Here is an 11,682-nt window from a genome sequence, read left to right on the forward strand (position 1 = left end):
TTTTTTTTTTCATAAAAGCTTTAAACAAACAGAGGTGACTGATGTCGGAAACGATTTAATGCATTTAGAAATGGCTACAGCTACCGTCAGCATGCTTGCTAGGTACAGTACGGTAACGACTACAGTGGCTAGTGCAGCATTAGCCATTTAATCCAACGATGATCATTAAATCTGTTATAAACATTTAAGGACTTGTGTGTTGCAAAATAGCCTCACATGGTGTGTAAAGCAATTGCTAACGTTAACCAGAGCGCCAAGCTTCAAGCTGCTGACGAACTCCCTCAAGACACTTTAACAATTGTTAAAGAGGGAACACACTTGTCTAATTTATTGTACGTAGTAAACGTAATATTATTTGATATATTTTTTTAAAAAAATTTATATATGTGTATATATGTTTCAGTAAGTAAATATTCTTTAATCTCTTTTTTCCCCCATTTTCCGCAGATCAGCATCAATGTCCACGTGAAGAACCTAGTTATGTTGCCAGTGTCAACCCAACAAAAGGTACTTTCACAATATATAAAAGAAGGTATTCCTTTTTTTAAGTTTACTTTTATATTTGTTGTTATAGTTGAGTTAGGCAGGGCTTTTGTGCAGTCCTAAGAAACATACTGCCTAGAGTGTTTTTCACTTTGTGGAAGAGTTTCTTTATTTTTTTTTTTCTGTTAGTGTATGGAACTGAGGTGCTTCGTCAGGAGCTGCTTCAGTTGTTGGAGGATGGAGAAGAGGACGCAGCCATGACTTTTGAGATGGCGTCTGAGTCAGCTACTACTCACTAGGAGATCAGAAACATGTTGTCCTTGCAAAAGTGGAAAGAGGCCAGGCCTTGTCTTATAGACAGTATGTTAGCTACTCTGGATCCACAGTCACACAGTGTGTGTCAGCAAGTAGTTGTGAGGTGTCTGGACTGCCTGCCTCTTCCATTCCTTTGTGCTGACTGTGATATTGCAGTTAACACACGCTTTGTCCTGCACAACAGAGAGGCAGTAACAGGAGGGTTTTTGCAGCCTTCATCAGAGTTTCACAAGCCAATAGGTAGGGTTTTTAAGTCTTATGCATTTCTTGCTATGTACTATGAGTGGGTGCTGTTATTGTATTTTTATTGTGTATCATTTAATTTCCAATTCTTTTTATATGTATTGTGTGTTTTTAATGTTAGTTCGGCTGTTGCCTGTGCAATGGCCAGATCATGTGTGTGACTGCCCAGCAGGTAACGTTGAGGTTTCACCCGGCGCAATTGTGGCTCTTGTAACCATAAATGGTAAGTTGCCCTTTTGTCACACAGTACATACACAATAGATGTGTTTGCAGGTTTTAGTGCAAATTGTACATTGCTATCATCATCATCATCGTTTATTTATATAGCACTTTAAAAACACACAAGGCTGACCAAAGTGCTGAACAATAGAAACATAATAGATACATATATAAGAATTGCTATCTTGTTTTGAATTACCCTCGGCCCGCAGTATATGTGGGCACCTGTCAAAAGTCATTTGGATTTACCAGACCGCTTTGAAAACAACATGAAATCTTCACAACATGAAAAAAATGAATGCTTTGAGCCATGACTGAATTTATCCTTATCCTTCCTAAAGGCTGTTATAACCTTGCACTGCCAGTGGTGAGCTGCACCAGCTGTGACCTAATGTGGTGCCCCTCAGTTAAGGACATCCTGGGTAGTGGATATTGGCCTGGCACCTTAAATTTCTGCACCTTGTTTTCAATGGATGTCTTTCAGTCTTTCTATGACATTAAGAAGGCTGCACCAGGGATGTCACTTAAGACATTTGTGAAAATGCTGGATGAAAGAACAGCCCATTTTGGTAGGGTGAGTTTCTAAATTTGTCAAGTTTAAGGAAATTGAGCAAAAAAAATTAAGCAAATTAATGTTTATGATGACTGTCCGTGAATATTCTGTTGTTTGTCCTCTACGTAAAAGACTGGCTGAATATCAGCTGATGCCTTCAGTAAAAGCTTCGTGGAGTGGAGTGCTGTAAAGTTTGAGGTGGACAGGATGTGCAAGGAGCCATGCATTAGCTGCCCTGCCTGCACTCCAGACATGCTTGCCGTCTCAGTTGATGGAAACTGTAAGCTTTATCGCTTTCAATCAAATACAAGGTATGTTATGCATTGTGTACATAAATCAAATATGGCTTTGTAGAAAAAAGTATTTTAATGTTTCTTTTCAAACAATTGTCGTTGTGTCCATTCAGCACTTCAGAGCAGGCGAACTTTGAAGGTGTTTTCATTGAAAAAGATGAGGAAGTTGCTGAGTTTGTGAAATACATCCAGAGACACACAAATCATGTAAGAGACACATATATATTAGTGCTGTCAGCGGTAATCTTGTTAAAATGACGTTAACGCCATAACCATATACACATACGTGTGTGTGTGTGTGTGTGTGTGTGTGTGTGTGTGTGTGTGTGTATAAATACATATATGGATGGGTGGATATTTATTTTATTTTTCTCTTGGTGTTGTTATAATACTATTTACTTTTTCTTAATGTATACTTAATTTTGTCACCGTGTGTATTTAAAAAAAACAACAACAACAAAAACCATGATTTTTATTTTGTGTTATCAGTGCTGTCCTGGGGAGATATGAGGTCTTGTGTGAACGTGACTTAAGGCTAATTCAGCTAATTGTTATGCATTTGTTTTAAAACGTTTGTCCCTGATAGGGCTTAATCATGTCATGTCTTTTGTGTTAAAATCTTTGAGTGTATATTAATGTATTCTTAGAGCATAAGGATCCTTAGAGAACAAGTGGAGAGCCTGAATGCGACCAAAAATGAGCTGGGTGTGGATGACGACACACTGCAGCAATGGGTGGCCGATGTGCAGAAATGGGCTGAAGGTGAGTCTCAATATAACGCACTCATGTACAACAATAGGACCCACCATGGCCTCATTAAAGAACTTAAGGTAGAATTAATATCTATCTGACAGTGTCAACAAACAATGAAAAATAAGCCTTGTAAAAGCAGAATTTATGGCAGAGTTGTTGCGTTTGATCAAATTGGATTGGGCCTAGGTTGAAATGATGTTGTACTAGTTGGTTTTATAAACCTGAACACCAACACACTTGTTATCTAATGATAATGCAGCACATGAAGGCTACAGATGTCTTATAATGAATATCATCAAGTCAGTGATTACAGAGTCCACTGTAGTTTGGTGACTGTTACTCATCCTGTATTCTGATTAATATTCCTCTCACTTAGAAACTGATCAAACTGATGGCAGCCTTGGAGCGTTGCAGGCATGAATAGAGGAGCTTGTCGTCATCATCAGAGTGCGAACACAAAGTCTTTACAGACAAAATGGTGTCCCAGTTTCTTTGAAATGGACCGTTCGATATTCAGTTTGTACAGCTACTTTGTTAACAGAATAAAATCAGATCCAGGTTTGTTTAAGCTGGATGTGATGGGTGTTCTAGCAAACAAATTGATGAGTGTAGATCAGCAGTCCCCAATCCCCGGGCCTCGGACCGGTCCGTGAGTCGTTTGGTACCGGTCCGCGAGAGTTGAAGCTCAGGCGTGAAATGTATGGTTTTCAGGGTTTTTATCGGTTTTCAGCGTTATTTTGTCATCATTTTTATCGTTAACTCAGTTTTCCTGGGTCTTTTCAGGTGTGTTATGAATAAATCTTCTTTTTCCGGTACCGGTACTAGTTTTATTTTGTTGTATTTATCCGCGACAACTTAAAGGCCGGTCCGTGAAAATATTGTCAGGCATAAACCGGTCCGTGGCGCAAAAAAGGTTGGGGACCGCTGGTGTAGATTAAAATGTAAATATATACATTATGTGAAGGTGTGAATTTTTTATGATTATTTACACATGCGACAACAGGCGACACAGAATTCGCAAGGTCATCTTAGATGAGAAGAAACGCTTGGCGACTGCTGTTGACAACTACAACAAGCTTGCTGAACCAACAAAGCAAATCGTATCCAGTGATGCCCTCATGCAGACCGAAACAACCTCCTTCTAAACGTCAGCAAAACAAAGGAGTTGATAGTGGACTTCAGTACCAAGCAGGAGAGGAACTACCAGACCCCTGTCATCAACGAGTGCCCAGTGGAGAGAGTGGACAGCTTCAAATACCTCGGAGTTCACATCACGCAGGACCTGTCATGGTCCTGTCACATCAGCACCGTGGTGAAAAAGGCCTGACAGCGTCTCTACCACCTCAGACGCTTGAGAGACTTCCGACTGCCCTCCAAGGTGCTCAGGAACTTTTATTCATGCACCATAGAAAGCATCCTGACGGGAAACATCTTAACCTGGTTCGGGAACAGCACCATGCAGGACAGACGAGCTCTACAGAGGGTTGTGCAATCAGCTGAGCGCACCATCCGCTCCGAGCTCCCTGACCTGCACTCAATCTACAGCAGGTGGTGCTGGACCAAGGCCAGGAAGATCGTGAAGGACCTCAGCCATCCCAACAACGGACTGTTCTCTCTGTTGAGGTCAGGGAAGCGATTCCGCTCCCTGAAGACCAACACAGAGAGACTGAGGAGGAGCTTCTTCCCGCAGGCGATACGGTCTCTCAACCACTACACCACATAGAAACGGACCCACACATATGATTCCTACACACACACTGGACAGTCTGGACTTTGTTTACACTCAATCACTTTAAGCATATTTGCACTGCACAAGACACTCACAATGTGGTTTGCACAACACTGGACATTATATTTCTTATATTTCTTCATTTCCATTTAATATTTGTACAGCTGCTGCTATTGTATATATATTTATATTATATTTCCTCATACATTCTTATTATTTCCATACTGTTCATTTTGTTGTACAGTTACTTTATTTTCAACTTTAATTCATATATATTTTATCTTATTCTATCCCAGTTAAATTTACCCTTCATTCTAATTTGTATTGTATTGTGTATTTTGTTGTACAGATATTCTATTTTCAACTTAAATTCAGATATATGTTATCTTACTCTTTCCCAGTTAATTTTACCCTTCATTCTAATTTGTGGTGTACAGTTATTTTATTTTCAACTCTAATTCATATATATTCTATTTTATTCCTTCCTAGTTAAATTCACCCCTTTTAATTTTCATATTTATTTCCTATTTTATTCATAGCCTTTTCTTTCTTTTCTTTAGGTCACGAGCAGTTGTATAAGGCATTTCACTGCATATCGTACTGTGTATGACTGTGTATGTGACAAATAAAATTTGAATTTGAATTTGAATTTAAAAGCACGAGGCAGCACACTCACAAGGAAAATTTTGTTCAGTGTTTTGTTGAAGGAATCAACAAGTACAATTGAGATGTTTGCTGTAGTGGTGTGTTTGTTAAGAAGCATGCCAGCACACTGGTGAACTGACAGTCCCAGAATGCACCCGAGCCAGTGACTCGCCCCAGAGCAAATGAAATTGCTTATCTAGAAAGACAACCGTCATCAAAGAATAAGTAAAAGAGTAGGAAACAAACGGTAGGGTAAGGTACTGTGCGATACGAAAGAAAGGCCACAGCTGTGCAAAATGACCTCCAGCAGGCCACAAATGTGCACGTCTGCTCAAACGGTCAGAAACGGACTCCATGAGGGTGGTATGAGGGCCTGACGTCCACAGGTGAGGGTTGAGCTTACAGCCCAACACCGTGCAGGATGTTTGGCATTTGCCAGAGAACACAAAGATTGGCAACTTTGCCACTGGCGCCCTGTGCTCCTCACAGATGAAAGCAGGTTCACACTGAGCACTTGTGACAGAGTCTGGAGACGCCATGGAGAACCTTCTGCTGCCTGCAACATCCTCCAGCATGCCGGTTTGGCAGTCGGTCAGTTTTGGTGTGGGGTGGCATTTCTTTGGGGACCGCACAGCCCTCCATGTGTTCGGCAGAGGTAGCCTGACTGCCATTAGGTACTGAGATGAGATCCTCAGGCCCCTTATGAGACCATATGCTGGTGCAGTTGGCCCCGGGTTCCTCCTAATGCAAGACAATGCTAGACCTCATGTGGCTGGAGTGTGTCAGCAGTTCCTGCAAGACGAAGGCATTGATGCTGTGGACTGGCCCACCCGTTCCCCAGACCTGAATCCAATTGAGGACATCTGGGACATCATTTCTTGCTCCATCCACCAACTGCAGCACAAAATGTCCAGGAGTGGGCAGATGCTTTAGTCCTGGAGTCTGGGAGGAGATCCCTCAGGAGAGCATCTGCCACTTCATCAGGAGCATGCCCAGGTGTTGTAGGGAGGTCATACAGGCATGTGGAGGCCACACAGACTAGTGAGCCTCATTTTGACGTGTTTTAAGGACATAACCTAAAACCAGATTAATGATTCTGTATTGCATTGATCAAGGAACCAACCCAATAGGAGCTAAAGGCATCCTCTTGACATTACTTCACTCAGTAAGTTTATATTATGTTTAATGTGCATTTTCTTCATCAGTTTAGAACATAACATGTTAGCGCTCCCTGGTCCTTTTTTGGAGACAGTTCCTGAGACAGCAGGCAGCTATGGAGAACTCGTGTCAGCTGTGGTAATTAAGGAATACTTTGATTTAATATTGATTTCATGACAACTATCCTCAGGCAAATATTCCTGGATATATACAATGACATGAGTAAACTCCCATTTTAGAATCATTGCCTTCCTTGATCTGACTTATTGCCAAAAGTATAGAAAATCCATGACATTGAGTAAGAGGCCTTTATCAAGTTATAAGTGAGAGAGTTTGGTGTAACAGTGGTTGAACATGCCAAATCAATCCACAACATACTGCCATTCCCCAGCTGTAACCTACATATGCATCAAACCAAAATCCAGTATCATAGCCACATGATAAACATAAAGATGAGGTTAAAAGGGTTGTATCATTTTGCCAGATAGCTTCATCCCCAAAAAGATAAACATTCTTGTTTTGTTTGTGAATATTTGCTGTATTGCCAGGCCTAAACCAACCTCTTAAACTTATCAAATTATTGTCATAGATATGAAAATATTGATTGAAACAGAATAATCCATTCAAGCCTCCATCATCATCCAGGATCACTGTTATTATTCAGATTATTTTATCTTATTTTCCTCTAGAATTTTTTGAAAATCAGCATTTGATCAATAGACTTGTCAAAAGTTTATTTTGATCCTATTGTTTACGCGTGTAATTGCATTTTTATTGAAATTATGACAGGAAAACCCTTAATCAAATTGTGTCTTTGGTATCTAATAATAATATTAACAATAATAATAATTTTACATATGCAATATGTACACAATAATAATGTGCAAACAAACAAGAAAAATAGCAAAAAATGTCAATTTTTTTCTAATACCCTGTATATAAAAACCACATATGACCACAACTCCAAATGTGCAATTGTCACTGCATCTAAACATGAAACATTACAAAAGGTAGAAACATATAATATACAATATGTTCTGAAGCTGCTACTGGTGCAGTTAACTTTGCTTTAGGCTCCCATATACAGTACTGCTTACCCTAATCACCTCATACAAGATGTTACTTACTTTACTTTAAACAAATTAGAGAGTGAAACAGAGACTGATACTGGCTGAAATGTATAGTAAATATTTTATTTTGAACTTTTATGCTGAACTACAAACTGAACTGTGCGATCGCACACAGGGATCTGGTTTACTGTGTGTAAAACTGCACAGATTCTCATGTGTCATCCCACACTTTGCCACTGTCAGGAGAAAAACATAACAAACAACAACGACAACCACACACAAACACACACAAAATAGGATAATTTAGGTTTTGACATACACAATTTTTTAGGATGAAATATCTTCTATATTCATGTCATGCTTTATACACCTTCGTTGTAATATAAATTAATCAAATTAAGTCAGAGAGTAATAATATATGTAGTAGATGTCAAGCAGGACCACAGCAGCAGCCACGATCCATCGGAACCTGTTGGATGAGAGAGCACAGAAACTCCAGGGAAGAAGTTTAGTTAGTAACACGCATGAACTGCATTACTAAGACATGTATGCTTACAGATGGTGAGGGAGAGGGGGAGAGTTTTTAGTAAAAGGAGATGTGACTGCATCTTCAACCAATACTGAGCCTGCATAACCCTGAAAGAGACAGACAGAGAGGGGGGGGGGCACTAACCCCCAGCAGTCTGGTCCTATGACAGCATAACTAAGGGCTGACCTGAAGCAGCCCTAACTATAAGCTCTAAAAAGAAGTAAAGTCTTATGCCTACTCTTAAAAGTGTTGACCATGTCCACCTCCAAAACTCATAATGGACTTTGGAGGTGGACTGCTATCAAGCTCCTCACAGAAGAGCAGCTTGGCAGCTAAAAGCTCCCAATTTACTTTAGTCCAAATACATGAATTCAAACTGAGGTGATAACTATTTATCAACAATATGAATGTCTGTTCCCGTCCAACAAAGTTGTTACTACATACCATATCGAGCAGGGCTTTCACTTGACTTTAACTTCTTCTTTTTCCTGAAAAACACGATATAAACAAAAAGTTAATTAAGAAAGACATGCAAGTTGCATTCAAAAAGGAGCTTATAAACATTTATGTACTATTGAATGGCTCAATATATTATACAATTAGTTTACAAAAACATAAGAACCACTACAATGCTTGTACTGCCAGCATCGAGTGCATGTCAGCAAAGCAACACTGCTTACATTGTGGCTCACATGCAAAACTAACTGAAGCAGATGTTACTGAATGGGAAGGAGCACCTCCACATCAATCACTCCTTCTGAGCATGATGTCAGGAGGACTTTAAAGAACGTAAACATCAGGAAGGCAGCACAACCAGGTCGTATCAGGTGGTATGTTCTTATTTAATGTCCTACTTGGAGCGAAATCCAGACTCAATGGCTGAATTAGCGTAGATTCATCAAATACAAAAGCTTATGGATAGTCAGTCAGGCACAGTTCAAATCCGGGAAGTCCAAAGACGCAAACAAATCTGCACACAGCAGGCTAAATTACTTACATTTACAACTCTCCTGTCTACTATCTCTTCATATTTGAAAATCTTCTGTGTACGTTGTTTTCGGCATTCTGAAAAATAACAAATGAAATATTTACATGAGGTCTGTAAAACTGGAGATAATGCAAAAATTAAGAAAAAGACATCTTAACAAACTTAACGAACCTGTCATGTGTTTCGTACATTTACAATACCATAACGTCTAACCTTTCCTTGTCCTTTTTTTGTTTGGGACATCAGAGGTGTATGCCGTAGAAATTGAGGGAGATGTAGGAAGCGGAGATGGAGAGGAGGATGCAGGAGGAAGCGGAGATGGAGAGGAGGATGCAGGAGGAAGCACAGACGAAGAGGAGGATGCAGGAGGAAGCAGAGATGGAGAGGAGGATGCAGGAGGAAGCAGAGATGAAGAGGAGGATGCAGGAGGCTGACAGAGGGAAGATGTTGGTACAGGCTCTAAATGAAGAATAAATTCCTCGTTTAGAGCCTCTGGGTCTGGGACTGGTCCAGCATCGACACTGTCAGCAGAGGATGGTCCAGCTGCTGGTGTAGAACTTTTAGCAGGAGGTGAAGCTTGTAATTCTGCAAAATTTTAAATACTAAACATTCATTAAAATGGGTTGAAAAAATGTACAGTACACATAAACACATAATTTATGTGTAGCAATAGTTAATATTAGAAATATCGAAAATGTTGTTTTTGGATTGTTTCATATATTTTATGTATATGAAATTTACCCCCCAAAAAAGGAAAAACTGGGTTAAAAAGCAAATATGTTTGTCCACTGAATTATTCATAAAATACATTAAATACCTCTAACTGTCATGAACAGGCTGTGTGCAAACGTAAAACTCAAAGATCACTGCTTTATTGCAGGCTTAACGATGATACAGAATACAACACTACACTGGGAATGATAAACTGAGACACAAGGAAACACAGGGAAACACACACACAGCTCCAGGGATGAGACATTGACGACTAAGCACGGAGAACACGAGGCTTAAATTCAAAGGCAGTAACAAGGAAATGAGACACACAAGGAAGCACGGCTGGGAGCAATCAAACCTGACAAGACTGAGGGAAGCAAAACAGAATACATTAATTTGAGACACTGACCTTCAAAGTTAAACAGTAAGCGCACAGACTGAACACAGACACAGACTCAGGGGAAACACAGAGACATGGGAGCAGGGCAGGCAGAAACACAGAACAGAAGGAGCTCAAAATATAACCAGAACACAACCCCAAAGAACATGAAAAAAAACAAGAATTAACCTTAAGCACAAGATAATAACCAAAACCACAGAGTCACAGACTCAGGACCATGACACTAACATGTAGCTCGAACAAATGAATGTTTTATAGATAAGAGGTTTTGCACATAAACACAGAATATTTTGAATAGATACATTTGAAAAATTAAAGGAGAAAATGTCTCCTTGTTTAGAAGAAATTAAATGTTCAAATAATTCTAAAAAGTTAAGGGTGAACTGGGCTTTATGCCGAAGCAGAGCCAGAGTGATTTATAAGCCAGCTGTCCCATGCAGGTGATATGACCAATGATCAGACATAACATAGAAATTCTCTAACTGAATGTAAATGTCAAATTCATTACATGAAAAGATTATTTATGAAATGCATTAATTATTACACATTAGATTTAATAAATGGTGACAAATATTTGACTGTTAACTACACAAAAAGTAAACATATAAATGTCCAGAAGAGGTCACACCCCTAACTTTAAATGAACCAAGATAAATTATATTTTTGAAATGATTCTATATCAATATTTGAGCTTCATTTGAGGCACATGAATTTATCACAGTGTATGCCTTTAAAATAAACAACAAACAACTTTTTAAGATGTATCACGTTACCTGTTGGGTATTTTAATAACTACGGTTTATAAAATGTAAAACTTTAAACTGTGGAATAACTGAAACAGCCACAGTCATGCAGAGCGCAGAACAGCTTGAACGACGGTCATGTTTGTGGATTTAGTGTCTCAGACTGTTCAGAGGCGTTGGCAGGAGCTGTAAGAACACAAAGATAAAGCTGATATTTTCTATAATGCACAGTGATTGATGATTTCTGTTAGTAAACACACTAGTTTTCTAGCTAAACATGCAATACAGACTCAGGCAAGCAGGAATATGAATAGGGAAGTCACATTATCAAGAAGCATAAATATCACATGCTGTGCAGATTTTGGTGGAACATGAGGGAAAGTACCAAGAAAATAAATTTAACCGCAACAATCACGAGTTTTTGTTTTTAACCGAGAAATGATTGGCAGACACGTGACTAAAGGTCACATGACACAAAATCTCATCACTACTCCTTAAAAACATTAAGCATCACAGGAACACGAAGCTTGTTTTTTTGAAGTGTGCTTTTCATTCTAAATGCCAGCATTAATATGTTCTACGCTCTTCCACATGAGCAAACTCTTTTCCTTGAATGTAGTTCACAGGTAGAGATTTCAATAATTTGTGTTCTGAACAGCTATGAAGATCAGCAGCTCTGTACTTATCTGTTACACTGATGCTTCTCACATCATCAGTCAGGTGTCATATATTAATCTCTCTGTGGCTCTGAGACGTAAACTCTTATATATAAATGGTAAATGGCCTGTATTTATATAGCGCTTTACTAGTCTCTAAGGACCCCAAAGCGCTTTACATATCCAGTCAT

This window comes from Pelmatolapia mariae, linkage group LG22 (genome assembly GCF_036321145.2).
Source record: "Pelmatolapia mariae isolate MD_Pm_ZW linkage group LG22, Pm_UMD_F_2, whole genome shotgun sequence".
Taxonomy (NCBI): domain Eukaryota; kingdom Metazoa; phylum Chordata; class Actinopteri; order Cichliformes; family Cichlidae; genus Pelmatolapia; species Pelmatolapia mariae.